This window comes from Solanum dulcamara, chromosome 1 (assembly GCF_947179165.1).
Source record: "Solanum dulcamara chromosome 1, daSolDulc1.2, whole genome shotgun sequence".
NCBI lineage: Eukaryota > Viridiplantae > Streptophyta > Magnoliopsida > Solanales > Solanaceae > Solanum > Solanum dulcamara.
Genome location: NC_077237.1, coordinates 29,161,715 through 29,177,972, shown reverse-complemented (window position 1 = coordinate 29,177,972; position 16,258 = coordinate 29,161,715).

Genomic DNA, 16,258 nt, shown 5'->3' with positions numbered 1-16,258 from the left:
TTTTGCTGCCATGTGTCATATTCTTCTCTTTCCCATAGATTTGTAATCTCGTCTTATTTTATGAACTTGTGTAATCCATGCTACGTAAGTGTCACGACTCAAAAATCGAGGTCATGATGACACATATCTCAAAACCCAATCTGATGTATAACCCTAAAAATAAAATTCATACAAGACTCCCAAAGGGGAAAGTGATGCCACAATTTAAATAAAAAAAATAAAGAGAAAAGTTTCCCAAAACCTGGTGTCATAAGTATAAAGAGCATCTAATACAAGGTTTGAATCTGAAGATACAACATAAGTCTCTAAATGATACAAAAGACTGAAAAATAAGGATAGACTGGTGGCGATCCATATTCGGGGACCTCACCACTAATCTGAGAATACATAATCCGCTAGAGTATCAACTATCACATGAGGTACCCCTACTAGTATCTGCATCAAAAAGGGATATAGAAGTAGGGGTGAGTACAATTCATATGTACTCAGTAGGTTTTAGCTGAATGAGTATAAGAAATTAATCAAACCTATGAAATAAACTAAGGAACGCTTCTACCTGCATACAGAAAAGTCCCACTTCGGCATCGGTGCTGCCAGTTTATATATATATATATAGTGATGCGAGTAAAGTAAACCCATAATAACAGCTCATAATCACAATTATTCAAATAATTCAAGCAGCACAGATATCAATGCAATGCAATGCAATATGATAATGCAATGATGTGGTGGTATGGTAGAATCAAGACTGTCGCACAGCCTGTCTATACACCTGCCGAGCTGTGCTACCAAGCAGAACCCATGGGGGTCACGCAAACCATATACCTCAATCACAATATCTTATTATCCTTGCCATCTCCTCATAGTCAAGGGATCACAATACATCTACTACCCTGTTGTAATACTGCCTCGAATAGGGACTCAAGATACAAAGGTTTAAGGGTATTTCATTTTCTTTCTCAAAAGGAATTTCCATATTTCTCAACTTTTGTGATGAATGAGGATGAATGCATCAAAACACATATGCCATAGAAGTAATATTTAACTCATATGTGGTAGAAGGATCAAAGTTCTCAAAACTTAACCTACACATGATATTCACCTCAATAAATAGTAATAGGAATATTCATCCCTTTCTCAACAATATTTCAATACTCAAGCATTCTTAAAACCCCCAACTCAACCTCTCAGGCGAGCATCACAAGTCAAATAATATACTCAAGCCTCTCTCTTAGGCAAATCATGAATCACATGCTCTAAAGCAAATAACATAACAAATAAGGCCTCCACACGGGCTATGTAATATAAATAAACCCCCACATGGTAATACATTAATAAATAAGCCCCCACACGGGCATCACAATATATATATATATATATATATAACATTCTCAACTCATACTACGACCTCATCCCAAAGTCTATGACATATGAATGACTAATTACCCCATCTCAATCTCAAAGAAGGATAGCCAAACCTACCTCAATTGTCGAAACCGCACTCGAACACCTCCACCGAATAAGCAACTCTTGAATTCAATACCCGGAATGACAACCCACTATCCATAATAAAACATACACATCAGAAGGAGTCCAATGACACCCGTATTGATAGGTTTCGAAATTGGGGGTAAAATGGTCCAAAAATTAATTATTTCCGAAAAAGGTCAAATTTGGAAATTTATTGGAAAATCACATTCTACTTGTAATAACAAAAACTCATGGTTGAAAAACCCATAAAAATAGAGCTCAAAACGATTTAGAAATCACCATTTTCCTTAAATTCAAATTAGGGAACAAACAAAGATTTTTGGGGTTTGAAACTAAACTTTAGTGGTTAAAATCATCAAAAACTTAATGAAAAGGAAAGGTTTTAGGTCAAAAATCACTTACCCAACACTTTGCCTTAAAAAGCTCTTCTCAAATCACCTCAAGGAGTTCAAGAACTCAAACAATTGATGAAAATATTGAAATGGGAAGAAAGGGGCATTTTCTGCCCAAAAAGTTATTGTTCACGCGTGTTACTGTTCACGCGTATTTTGTATAATTTTTCGAAAATTACCCTCAAGGTCATTACAATATCCACCACTAAAAAGGATGTTCATCCTCGAATATAAGATAAAATAAAGTACCTGGGGTCTCAAAAAGCTGAGGGTACCGAGCCTGCATATCAGACTCTAACTCTCAAGTCGCCTCCTCAGCGCCGATACTGCCACTGCACCTTAACCGAAGCGACTTCCTTGGTCCTGAGTCTACGAAGCCGCCTATCTAGAATAACTGTCGTCTCCTTCTCATAAGTCAAATCCGGACTCAACTCTACCGCATCATAAGAAATCACATAAGACTCATCCGGTATGTACTTGCGAAGCATGGAAACATGAAACATCGGATGGACACCTGACAAATTAGGGGGTAAGGCCAACTCATATGCCACTCCAACTATTCTCCTCAGGATTTCAAACGGGCCAAAAAATCTTGGGCTAAGCTTGCCCTTCTTTCTGAACCTCATCACACCCTTTATGGGTGATATTTTAAGCCACACACAATCACCCACCATGAACTCTAAGGGACGAACCCTCCTATCAGCATAACTCTTTTGACGACTCTGAGCTGTCAATAGTCGACCCTGAATCAAACATACCCGCTCCACAGTATCCCTAAGTAAGTCAGTATCCAATGCATTAACCGCAACAGAATCAAACCATCCAATGGGAGATCGACACCTACAACCATACAATCCCTCAAATGGTGCCATCTGAATACTGGAGTGATAACTATTATTATAGGCAAACTCTGCTAAGGGCAAGTGTTGGTCCCATCGGGCACCAAAATCAATCACACAGGCCCTAAGCATATCCTACAACACCTGAATAGTCCGCTTGAACTGACCATCAATTTAGGGATGAAATGCTGAACTCATCTCTAGCCACGTACCCAAACCACGCTGTAATGCCTTCCAAAAATGAGAGGTGAGCACTGAACCCCGATCTGACACAATAGAGATAGGCACCCCATGCAGCCTAACAATCTCACGAAGATAGATCCTAGCTAACTAATCCGCATTTTAGCTAGTCTTCACCGGAAGGAAATGGGCTGATTTGGTCAATCGATCCACAATCACCCAGACCGAGTCATACTTACCTAATGCCATGGGTAATCCAGACACGAAGTCCATAGTGATACGTTCCTATTTCCACTCAGGAATGGGCATCATTTGCATAGGACCACCCGATTTCTGATGCTCATACTTTACTTGTTGGCAATTTAGACACTTAGCCATAAAATCAATAATGTCTCTCTTCATGCCACACCACCAATAGTGTTGTTTCAAGTCATGAAATATCTTTACCACTCCCGGGTAAATCGAATATTTGGAACAATGAGCCTTCTCCAATATCATACGTATCCATTCACTCACCTTGGACACACAAATACGACCATTAATCCTCAAAACTCTTTCCGGTTCAAGAGAGACTGATTTTGCTTCATCACTCAACACTTTGTCTCGAATGGCCCTCAACTTGTCATCTTCAAACTGGTGTGTACGAATCTGGTCCATCAAAGTGACCTAGCCTCCACAAAGGCCAAAATACCATAATGTATAGAAATATCAAGTCGGACCAACTGTCTAGCTAATGACTGAACCTCCAACGCCAAAGGCCTCTCAATAGCCTTAAGGAAGGCTAAATTACCCATGCTAACTGCTTTGCAACTCAGGGCATCCGCTACCACATTAGCTTTGCCTGGATTATAAAGTATGGTGATATCATAGTCTCTCAATAACTCTAACCATCCACGCTGCCGCATGTTCAGATTTGGCTGAGAAAAGATATACTTAAGGTTATGGTGGTCAGTATAGACCTCACAATGCACTCCATAGAGATGATGCCTCCACAACTTTAGAACAAACACCACCACTGCTAATTCTAAGTCATGGGTAGGATAGTTCTTCTCATGTCCCTTCAACTGTCTAGAAGCATAAGCTATAACTCTACCTTTTTGCATCAATACACCACCCAAGCCGACTCCCAAAGCATCACAAAACACAATAAATGCCACCCCATCCTCGGGTAAGGCTAGAATAGGTGCTAAAGTCAATAATTCCTTGATCTTTTGAAAGCTCGCCTCACACTCATCAATCCACTGAAATGCCATGGTCTTTTGAGTTAGCCTAGTCAATGGAGCTGCAATAGAAGAGAATTCTTGAACAAATCGATGATAGTAGTCTGCCAACCCAATAAAACTACGAATGTTGGTAACCGAAGTAGGCCTAACCCAATCACGAACCGCTGCAACTTTGGCTGGATCAACCATAATACCATCCTTGGTTACTATATGACCCAAGAATGTCACGGACTCAAGCAAAAACTCACATTTGGAGAATTTTGCATACAACTTTGCCTCTCTCAATCTCTGAAGGACTGTCCTCAGGTGCCTAACATGATTTGCCTCATTCTCGGAATAAACCAAGATGTTATCAATAAACACAATCACAAACGAGTCCAAATAAGGTCGAAATACCCGATTCATCAACTCTATAAAAGCAGCCTGGGCATTAGTCAACTCAAAGGACATAACTACAAACTCATAATGCCCATAATGAGTCTTGAATGCAGTCTTTGGGATATCAGATTCCCGAACTCTCAAATGATGGTAACCCGACCTCAAATCAATCTTTGAGAACACCGATGCACTCTGAAGCTGGTCAAATAAATCATCAATATGAGGGAGAGGATACTTGTTCTTTATAGTGACTTTGTTCAACTATTGATAGTCAATACACATCCTCATAGTACCATCTTTATTCTTCACAAATAAAACTGGTGCACCCCACGATGATACACTAGGTTTAATAAACCAGAGCCATCCAATAAGGAGAAATAGAAATGGGTTTAGTGTCAGGCTCTAAAGCAATCACAAAATTGATATCACGGTCAGGAGGAACTCCCGGCAAGTCTATAGAAAATACATCCATAAACTCTCTCACCAGCCTTATAGTCTCTATAGGAGATGACTCTATAGTGAGATCATGTACATGAGCCAAATAAGACAAACAACCCTTATCCATCAAGCGACGAGCACGAATATAAGATATTACCCCCTTAGGGTACGAACTCGGATAACCCTTCCATACCACACTAGGTAAACCAGGATAAAATAAGGTCATAGTCTTTGCATAATAATCTAAAATAGCATGATAAGGAGATAACCAGTCCATACCTAGTATCACATAAAAATCAAGCATGTCTAATACAATCAAGTCTGCACGGGTCTCTCTACCCGAAAATATCACCAAACATTCCTTGTATACCTGATCCACCACTAAAGATTCACCTACTGGGTAGAAATAGTAATAGGCATAATAAGGGACTCACTTACATAATCAATACCCACATCGAAATAAGTCGACACATAAGAATAGGTAGACCTTGGGTTAAATAATACTGAAGCAGAACAATGGCAAATTGGAACAATACCTGTAATAACTGTATCAGAGGCTTCTGCCTCATATCTATCCGGTATAGCATAGCATAACTGATGGTCACCTTTAGCCTACAAACCACCATGAGCACCACCTCATGCTCTATGCTTAGCACCATTGGTGCCACCTTTGGTATTCTGCAAAGAACCCCAAATAGCTAGAGCATCTAAACGAACAACTAGTGACCCAGGCCACCTAGTAGAAGGAGCACGTTTGGGGCAATCTTGGGTCTTATGCCCAAAATCATCACACACATAACAACCTCGAGGACCTAAACCCCGTGAGGGATAACTAGAAGTGTCAAAATGGCCTCCGGAGCTCGAAGAAACCTGAATAGCTACCTGGACCGGTCTGCCCTGATAACCATGGGTTCCTAAACCCAAATATTCTCTACCCTTGGAGGAATGACCGCTGAGCTGACCCTACTAACAGAACCTCTTAGCCCTGCCCTGTCTAGCACGTCAGATACTCTCTATCATCCTGGCATGATCAATAATACTCTGAAACGTACCTCTAGACAGTATAAGAGAGGCTGTAGCCTACTGGAGATAACCGGTGAATCCCTTCACTAGCTTGCAAATTTGCTCGAACTCAGTAGGAATACTCAACATAGTATAACGAGATAACTCATGAAAGCGAGTCTCATACTCAGATACAGATAGGAAGCCCTGCTCTAATCTGTCAAACTCATTCCTGCGCTAATCACGGAGGCTATAAGGCACAAATCTCTAAAGGAACATCTCAGTAAACTGTTCCCAACTCATCATAGGAGAACCAATAGGTCCACGGGCAAGAACCGACCTCCACCACTCCTTGGCTACTCTCACATATTGATATGAAGTGTAAGCTACTCCATGTGCCTCTAAGATGCCTAGGTTGAACAACCTATCTTAGCACTCAGTCAAAAAGTCATAGGCTTTCTCTCCGTCTATACCATCAAACCTTGGAGGCGCCAATCAAACAAACCTCTCGAAGCTTTTCTGCTCAGCTATCGACATGGTAGCACTAGCAGAAACTGGCGGAGCTACAAATCTCGCAAGTGCAATAGAAGACACTAAAGAAGAACCATGAGTATGAAATCCTATACTAGGCCCCTGAACTGGCGGTGTAGCACCAACTATGATAGAAGAACCTATGCTACTTGGAAGAATACCAGAGGTAGGAGCACCATCCAGTCTAGCTAATAATTGTACCAGTAGCTCCTGAAGCATCGGAGCACGATCGAGAACTACAGGAGGCTGGGATGGCCTCTGCTCCTCAGTCTTCTACTCCAAGTTATCCTCATGCTCGTACATGGGCTCAGGTGATGGCTCTCTAGCTTGTCCACGAGTTGGTGCCACTCCTCTCGCTCGGTCTTATCCCCTGACTCCACCACGTCATCTACCTTGCCCGCGTACTGGGGCTCGAAAAGCAGGTGCAGCCTCACCCTCAGTAATTGTGGCTCTAGTCCTCACTATCTGTGCATAAGGAACAAATTAGAGGTATACAACATTTGATATGAATAAATAGCATGAAGGGAATAAAATGAAGAAAGTATTCCTATTAAGTATCTTGTAACCTCTCAAAGATAAGTACGAACGTCTACGTACCAATCTACAAGACTCTATTGGACACCCTGTTCTTTAACTTATAAGACCGGTGAACCTAGTGCTCTGATACCAATTTGTTACGATCCAAAAATCGAGGTCATGATGGCACATATCTCAAAACCCAATCTGATGTATAACCATAAAAATAAAACTCATACAAGACTCCCAAAGGGGAAAGTGATGCCACAATTTAAATAAAAAAAAATAAAGAGAAAATTTTCCCAAAACCTGGTGTCATAAGTATAAAGAGCATCTAATACAAGGTTTGAATCTGAAGATACAACATAAGTCTCTAAATGATACAAAAGACTGAAAAATAAGGATAGACTGGTGGCGATCCATATTCGGGGACCTCACCACTAATCTGAGAATACACAATCCGCTAGAATATCAACTATCACGTGAGGTACCCCTACTAGTATCTGTATCAAAAAGGGATATAGAAGTAGGGGTGAGTACAATTCACATGTACTCAGTAGGTTTTAGCTGAATGAGTATAAGAAATTAATCAAACCTATGAAATAAACTAAGGAACGCTTCTACCTGCATACAGAAAAGTCCCACTTCGGCATCGGTGCTGCCAGTTTATATATATATATATAGTGATGCGAGTAAAGTAAACCCATAATAACAGCTCATAATCACAATTATTCAAATAATTCAAGCAGCATAGATATCAATGCAATGCAATGCAATATGATAATGCAATGATGTGGTGGTATAGTGGAATTAAGATTGTCGCACAGCCTATCGTATACACCTGCCGAGCTGTGCTACCAAGCAGAACCCATGGGGGTCACGCAAACCATATACCTCAATCACAATATCTTATTATCCTTGCCATCTCCTCATAGTCAAGGGATCACAATACATCTACTACCCTGTTGTAATACTGCCTCGAATAGGGACTCAAGATACAAAGGTTTAAAGGTATTTTATTTTCTTTCTTAAAAAGAATTTTCATATTTCTCAACTTCTATGATGAATGAGGATGAATGCATCAAAACACATATAAAATGGAAGTAATATTCAACTCACATGTGGTAGAAGGTTCAAAGTTCTCAAAACTTAACCTTCACATGATATTCACCCTCAATAAATAGTAATAGGAATATTCATCCCTTTCTTAACAATATTTCAATACTCAAACATTCTCAAAACCCCCAACTCAACCTCTCAGGCGAGCATCACAAGTCAAATAATATATTCAAGCCTCTCTTTAAGGCAAATCATGAATCACATGCTCTCAAAGCAAATAAGATAACAAATAAGGCCTCCACACCGGGCTATGTAATACAAATAAACCCCCATATGGCAATACATTAATAAATAAGCCCCCAAACGGGCATCACAATATATATATATATATATATATATATATATATATATATAACATTCTTAACTTATACTACGACCTCATTCCAAAGTCTATAACATATGAATGACTAATTACCCATCTCAATCTCAAAGAAAGATAGCTAAACCTACCTCAATTGCCGAAACTACACTCGAACACCTCTACCGAACAAGCAACTCTCGAATTCAATGCCCGGATTGACAACTCACTATCAATAATAAAATATACACATCACAAGGAGTTCAATGACACCCATATTGATATGTTTTGAAACCGGGAGTAAAATGGTGCAAAAATTAATTATTTCCAAAAAAGGTTAAATCTGGAAATTTATTAGACAATCACATTCTACTTGTAATAAGGAACTCATGGTTGAAAAATCCATAAAAATAGAGCTCAAAACGAGTTAGAAATCACCATTTTCCTTAAATTCGAAAAGAAACAAAGATTTTTGGAGTTTGAAACTAAACTTTAGGGATTAAAACCATCAAAAACTTAATAAAAATGAAAGGTTTTAGGTCAAAAATCACTTACCCAACACTTTGCCTTAAAACTCTCTTCTCAAATCACCTCAAGGAGTTCAAGAACTCAAATAATTGATGAAAAATATTAAAATGGGAAGAAAGGGGCATTTTCTGCCCAAAACGTTACTATTCACACATGTTACTGTTCACACATATTTTGTACAAATTTTTGAAAATCACCCTCAAGGTCATTCCAGTAAGCCTTGTATGTACTTAAGTAGCTTAGGTACGTAAGACTTTCAAGTTAGTAGCTTATGTAGGTAAATTGAGTCCTACGACTCGTTACTTGGCCTCCAATTCCTTCTGACTTCCCATGACCCTAGTTTCAACCTTCCCTACCATGGGTATCACATTCTTCTTTCCTTAGATTCGTTTAATAGTGTGGTAGATTATTTGACTCACTAGATAACTTCTAAGAAGCCTAAGAGACATTCCTAGCTCAAGAGTGTGGGGTGTAATAGTATGTATCCCATTGTTTAAGGTACCAGCAGGTTAAGACCGAGCATTAGTGGCCCGGTGGAGTCTTTCAGAGATTACCCATTCCCGAGTGGAAATAGAAATGAATTACCATGGACTTCATGATGGGATTGCCTCAAACATCTAGAGGTAATGATGGAATTTAGGTCATCATTGATCGATTGACCAAGTCAGCGCATTTCTTGCTAGTACAATCCACTTTTACTGTAGATCGTCTAGCTCGAATCTATATTCAGAAGGTGGTACATCTGCATGGGGTACCGATATCTATTATATCAGATAGGGGATCTCAATTTACTTCTAGTTTTTGGAGGGCTTTTCAGAGAGAGTTGGGCACCCGGGTTGATCTTAGTACGGTATTTCATCCACAAACTGACGGTCAATCAAAGTGTACTATTTAGGTTCTGGAGGATATGCTGCGAGCTTGTGTATTAGAGTTCAAGGGTCATTGGGAGTAGTACTTAGCTTTGGCAGAGTTTGCGTATAATAACAACTACCACTCTAATATTCAGATGGCCCCGTTTGAAGCCTTATATGGTAGGCGTTGTAGCACTCTGATTGGTTGGTTTGAGTCTTCAAAGCCTAGGCTGTACAGTACCGATTTACTTTAGGATGCCATAGCTAGAGTTCAGGTTATTCAGGATAGGTTAAGGATAGCTTAGAGTAGGCACCAGATTTATGCTAATCACAAGCGTCGGCCCTTGTGCTTCGAGGTAGGAGATCAGGTGTTCTTGCGGGTGTTGCTCTTTAAGGGCGCGATGAGATTCGGTAGGTGGGGTAAGCTTAGCCCCAAGTATATCGAGCCCTTTGAGATTCTAAGGAAAGTTGGAGAGGTTGCTTATGAGTTGGCTTTGCCACCAACATTTTTCAGCTATACACCCTATTTTTCATATTTCTATGCTACGCCGATACATTCCAGATGAGTCTCACATGCTTCAATATGACTCTGTTGAGTTGGATGATCGCCTGAATTTTGTTGAGGAGCCAGTTGCTATTCTAGCCAGAGATGTTCGCCCCTTTCGTTCTAAGTCCATCCCTGTGATTAAGTCCAGTGGCGCCATTGTCCGATCGAGAAGTCTACATGAGAGACTGAGCAGGAGATGCGAGAGCAGTTCCCTAGCTTATTTGACCCTCCAGGTATACTCTTGTCCTTACTTTCACGGATGAAAGTTCTTTTAGTAGTGGATGTTGTAATCACCCTGAAGGTCATTTTTGGATTTTTTGTAAAATGACCATTTTACCCCTCCTTTTAGATACTTCGAGCAATTTCTGATTGTTACCGGGTGTTGATTTTTAGAAAATCCTATGAAAAGTTAAGTTTTTAGAAATTTTGAGTTTCATAAGCTTTAAGTATTAAAAAATAGTATTTGGGGTCAATCGGAGCTATAGGTCTCGGAATGGAATTTTGTCAAATCCAGCAGCTCCGAAATATCAAAATTGGCTGAAGAGACTTGAAGGAATCAGTTTTGGAGTTGTAACGAAGATTTGAGGCCTTGAGTTGAGAATTTGAGAAATTTTAAGCCAAGATTTGACTTTGGTCAACTTTTAGAGTTTTGATGTTCGGAATGGAATTCCGATGACTCCGTTGCATTCGGGGGATGGTTTTTGGTCTAGAAGAAGTGTTGGCTAAATTTTTAGAGGTCCCGAGTCCATTTTGGTATTTTAAAGGCCTAAGTTGGTTTAGTTGCGACTTTTTGAGTTCCGAGTCAAGGAGACCTCAAATTCGAATTCTGATGGTTCCATCAGTTTCGAAATGTCTAAATTAGGCTAGTAGCATTATTGGCATGACTATCGAGGCAATTGATACGAGTTTGGGGCAATTTGACGCTTTTGACTTTGAAAGTTAGTCTATGGTTGACTTTGGTCAACATTCTTGGAAAATGCGCTCGAATAAAAATTATGATAGCACGGTTAGTTCTGGAATGACGATTTTGGTCTAGCAAGACCCTTCATTCACTTTCCGAGGCTTCCGGTCTAATCTCGAGTCCGTTGTGGAATGTGGCTTAAAAGAACTCTTAGGTGTGGGACCCACTTTTTATTAAAATGATCTCGTATGAGAATTCTGAATGCTCCATTGAGTCCGGAAAGTTGAATTTAGTTGGTTAGCATATTTGGTTTATTTTTATCGGATTCCGAACGAATCCCGAGCACCCCGTCGGAGATTTTGATTATTTGTTTTTTCAAAAATCTGCAGCAGCACAACAGCCCTTTTATTTTTTATTTTTTTTTTTATTTTTCTCCAACTTTAAAACCCCATAACTTGAGTTCTAGAGCTCCAAATTAGGTGATTCAAAAGGAAAATTTGTGATATTTTTCGAGAAGAATGCATTGGAGAACTCAAAAACGGATTTGGAGTATTCGATTCAGGTAAAAATCGTGATCTTATTTGCAGTAGTGTCTATTTTCGGAGTCAATTTTTGAAGAACTTTGAGAATTTTTTCTTTATCTATATAAATCCGATTTTGATGATTCAAACGTCTAAATTCAAGAGTTTTTCACGGGGAATCTGTTGGTAAGATCGGAATCTCGAGGGGAGACTTTGTTTGAGGTAAAACTTCAAATTTAGCAGCTAGTTGTTACGTTTCCGAGTTAGAATTTTATTGATCTTTGAGGGGCTGGTTCTTGTTCATTTGGACTCTAATTTGGATGATTCCAGAGGCTATGTTTTGTAGAATTTTGAGTAGAATATCCAAAATTTTGTATGCAAGTCCCACATTCCCCATTTTAGATCCCAAAATTGGTCTGTCTATAAAAATTATGAAATTAGTGTATAAACGACCGTATCGATGTCGTGGTTCTGTTTTTGACAGTGTGGCAGCATTCTGAGGAGTTCGAAAGGGAAAAAGTCCAGCATAGTGAATTAGAGTTCGCGTGTTTAGCCAACAGGTAGGCTATGGTTTACCTTTCTTTACATTGAGCTAAAATGTGTGAAAGCATGTTGAAATAGTTGGAATTTTGGTTGGGTAGTTTAATTGTATATCTCAGGTGTTAAAAATCATGCTTTAGGCTTGTTATCAGAAGCATGTGTATCTTGTCATTATTTGTTAGTATTATAAGGAGAGTTGAATAAGCATGTTGTTGATATTGTGGAGTATGTTGGCCTTAGTATAGGATGTAAACTTGCTTTAGATGCCCCGGCGTTTCTCCGGTGGACTTAGATCCTTGTAGAATGGTGTAACGGGCTAGTGCCTGGTAGTTCGGCCTTAGTTAGGCGTTATCCTTTTTTTAAAAAATATCCTTATCCATAAATTGGTATAATCGTGACTTTCATGATCTGTCGGCAATACTAGATTTCGTGATCATTGACTTTGGCTTCGGTTCCAGTTTTGGCGGCATATCGGTTGACTTATTAGGAAGGAGATTCTCGATACTGTTATTTTTTAGTTGGAAAGGAGAATATTCGGCACTATAGGATAAAATATCTATGAGCATCCGAGTATCCAGTCCCGACCTCTATTCTGTATTATCTATGAGCATCGAGGTACCTAGTCCTGGCTTCCATTTTGAATTATTGGAGCACATCTGGGTACTCAGCCCCGGCCTCTATCGACTTGCTAGTATGACAAGCATCCGGGTACCCAATCTCGGCCTCGATCATACCGATGTATTACAATGAACATCCAGGTATCTAGTCTCGACGTCGACCACACTTATGTATTATGGCAAGCATATGAATACCCAGTCTCAGCTTTGGCCACTTTGAATATTCGGGTGAGCATATGGGTCCCAGACCCGACCTCGACCCCTAAGTCACCACTAGATCGATTGACTCTTGGAGATTCTTGGTTTGGAAATGATATAGTACTTCAGCTCCTAACATCGCAGATTCTTGGTTCCTAGCCTTGATAGTTGTATCTATTATGTGTACTCGGCGGGCTTATGGGGGTTCGTCCGAGTTTTTATTTAACTTGCTTACGAGTGTCCGGGCTGGGCTTATGGGGGCCTAGTTGGGTATAGTTAGCTGTAGTTCTCATAGGTAGTACTCTTTCCCTCTTTTGATGCTTATGTTGACTCCTATTTAGGCTATTCCTCTTTTTCATATTGTTTTTACCTTTTCTGCTCAGTCGGCCTATGATGCCTACTGGGTACCTGTTGTCTTGGTACTCATACTATACTTTGCATCTACTTTCATGATGTAGGACCGAGCACCAGCTACCGCCGTGGATAGATCAAGCCTGTTGTAGTTAGCTTCGGAGACTAGGGTGAGCACTTGACATTATTGGATCATTCCTAGCTTCTTCAGTATGGATGACCCGTCTTTTGCCTTTTGAGATTTGTCAGTTGTTATATATATTTTCGGTCCACTTTCAGGACTTGTACTCTTCTTTTATTTTGTAGCAGCTCTGTACTTATGACTTCCAGGTTCTGGGAGAGATCTTTAGTTGTTTATATCATGTTTTGGTTTACTTCCGCTTATTCTTTCTGCTTATCTTTATAATTTGTCACTCTTGTTTACATTTTCCCCTCAAACCCATTACTTGAAGTTTCGAATTGATGGGTTGGCTTAGATACTGATGGTTTATAGTAGGTGTCATCATGATCTAAGGAATTGGATCATGATAGATTGTGAGCGGAACGATTCACCAGAAGAGAATAGTATAAAGAATCAGTGTGTGTTGGAAAAAAATTGTAAAATGAAATTTTAGAAAATAAACATTGACACAACGTCGAAGAAATTGATTATTGACAATTGCGCATCTTTCATACTAGTACTAATTATAATAGCATGTGTTGTACATGCAGGGTTCAATAATATTGACTTTTAGAAAAAATATTTTAAAATATATAATTATCTAAGTTATATAAAAAAAATATCTCAAAACTTACATTATAAATCTTTAGCACAAAACACAATACGGTGTACAATACTATACATCTGATATAAATAATATACAAAATGTTCATATTTTATTTTTTGCAAAAAATATTTTAAAAGATGATATACAATATTATACACTCAATATACATATTATAAATACAATATTATATATTATTATATATAAAAAAAGATTTTGTCTTCTTTCTTGAATCCAATCATTAGATTCATTCAAAAACACCTCAAAAATTATACCAAATCACCAAAAAAATTCATAATTAGATTCCTCAATATGTAAGTGAACTTTTGTGACAACATCCACTCGAAACAAAGCTTATTTGTAGAAATCTGATGCTTAAATTTTGAACCATTGAGTTTCAACAGTGGCTACATATGACTTCAACAATGGCTACCTATGGTTTCAACAAGATATCTATAGTCCGTACTCCTAATAACTCCAATAAAAATAAAATAATGATTTAATATGTAAATTTAACCAAAAGCTAAAGTCATTATCAATTACTATCTTTACATACATATGAGACTATTCATTCATCCCGAAAAAGCATATACAATGAGTTAACCACCACTAGCACCACCACCACCGTTGCAATAGCCATCTTTATCTCCATCAGCGCCCTGTCATCGAATTCTTATAGTAATATAATCAAATCTGAAAATTTTAAAGATGGAAAGAGAATAGAATATATGTGGAAGAGAGAAAGAGAGAGAGAGTTTTGGATTTGTTGGGAACAAAGAGGAAAGAGAGCTATCAATAGTTAGTGGCTAAATTTGATATACTTAAAAACCTTGGCCTATTTTGAGGGTATACTTGGGTCAATTGTACTTTCAATTATTATCTTTAATATTTTTATAGCAATTAGTTATATTGGTTATAATAGGTAGAATAATATTCATATTTAAATGCACTGTTATTTTAAAAGTAACAATAAGTGGCATTTTTGGAACAAACAATTGACAGTAAAGATTATTTTGGTCCAAACTATCAACTGAAGATATTTTTGTTCATTTCACGTTGTTTAACGATATTTTGACCCTTTTCCGTTTAAAATATGATTGATTGCAAGTAAAAAATTTAAGATATTATTGGAAAAGTTATACTTTGGGAGTTTTCTTATGTTTGGTAATTTATTTTTAAGATTGTTTAGAAAAATAATTATTATATAGTAAAAATAAATATTATTCAAATTGTTTATTACTATTAATTAGTTTTCGCTCTTTTATTAGTCATTATTTTGTTACCAATTAATATATATATATATATATATATATATATATATATATATATATAAGCAATTTGAATAATATTTATTTTTACAATATAATAATTATTTTTCTAATATATATATGTATATATATGCATGTATGTATAAGAATTTTACTAAGAATAATTTTTGACATTGCCAAACAGTTTTCCAACTTATATTTGGACACTTTGTAATATACTTTGATGGAATTAATTACCGCTTTTCACTAGATGTTGCTTCTTCCACTATTGGGGTAATTGATCTTGACAAAAAGCGAGATGTTGAGACCCCCAAAATCAACAAAAGAAAGATGCAAGCCTTGGGAGTATTTGAGAGTGCCCTTACCCAGGATGATCCAACTCCTGCAGAGTAGAGACATGCCTTAGATGAGGAATATACATTTTCAAGCCCCTCTATACCTATTTCCACTCCATTCAGAGGGTTTATCAGAAGTTGGTGGAAACTACTTTTGCTAATGAGAACCAACTCATTAAGTTCTCTAAAGCTCTATTGGCAATGCTCAATAATGCAGCTTAAAATTACATGAAGGACCTGGTAAGTAGTGTTAACAACATGTGCAAATGAGTTCATATGGTGGAGGGTCTTGTTGCTTCTCTTCGGGCAGTGTAAACAAGATGACAAGTAAAGCTCCTATGACTCTGGGAGATATGTTTGTGCTTGAGGAGGCAATGTGTCATGATCCAACTCCGTAGTCCCCGATTGGTGTCCGAGTTGGGCACCCATA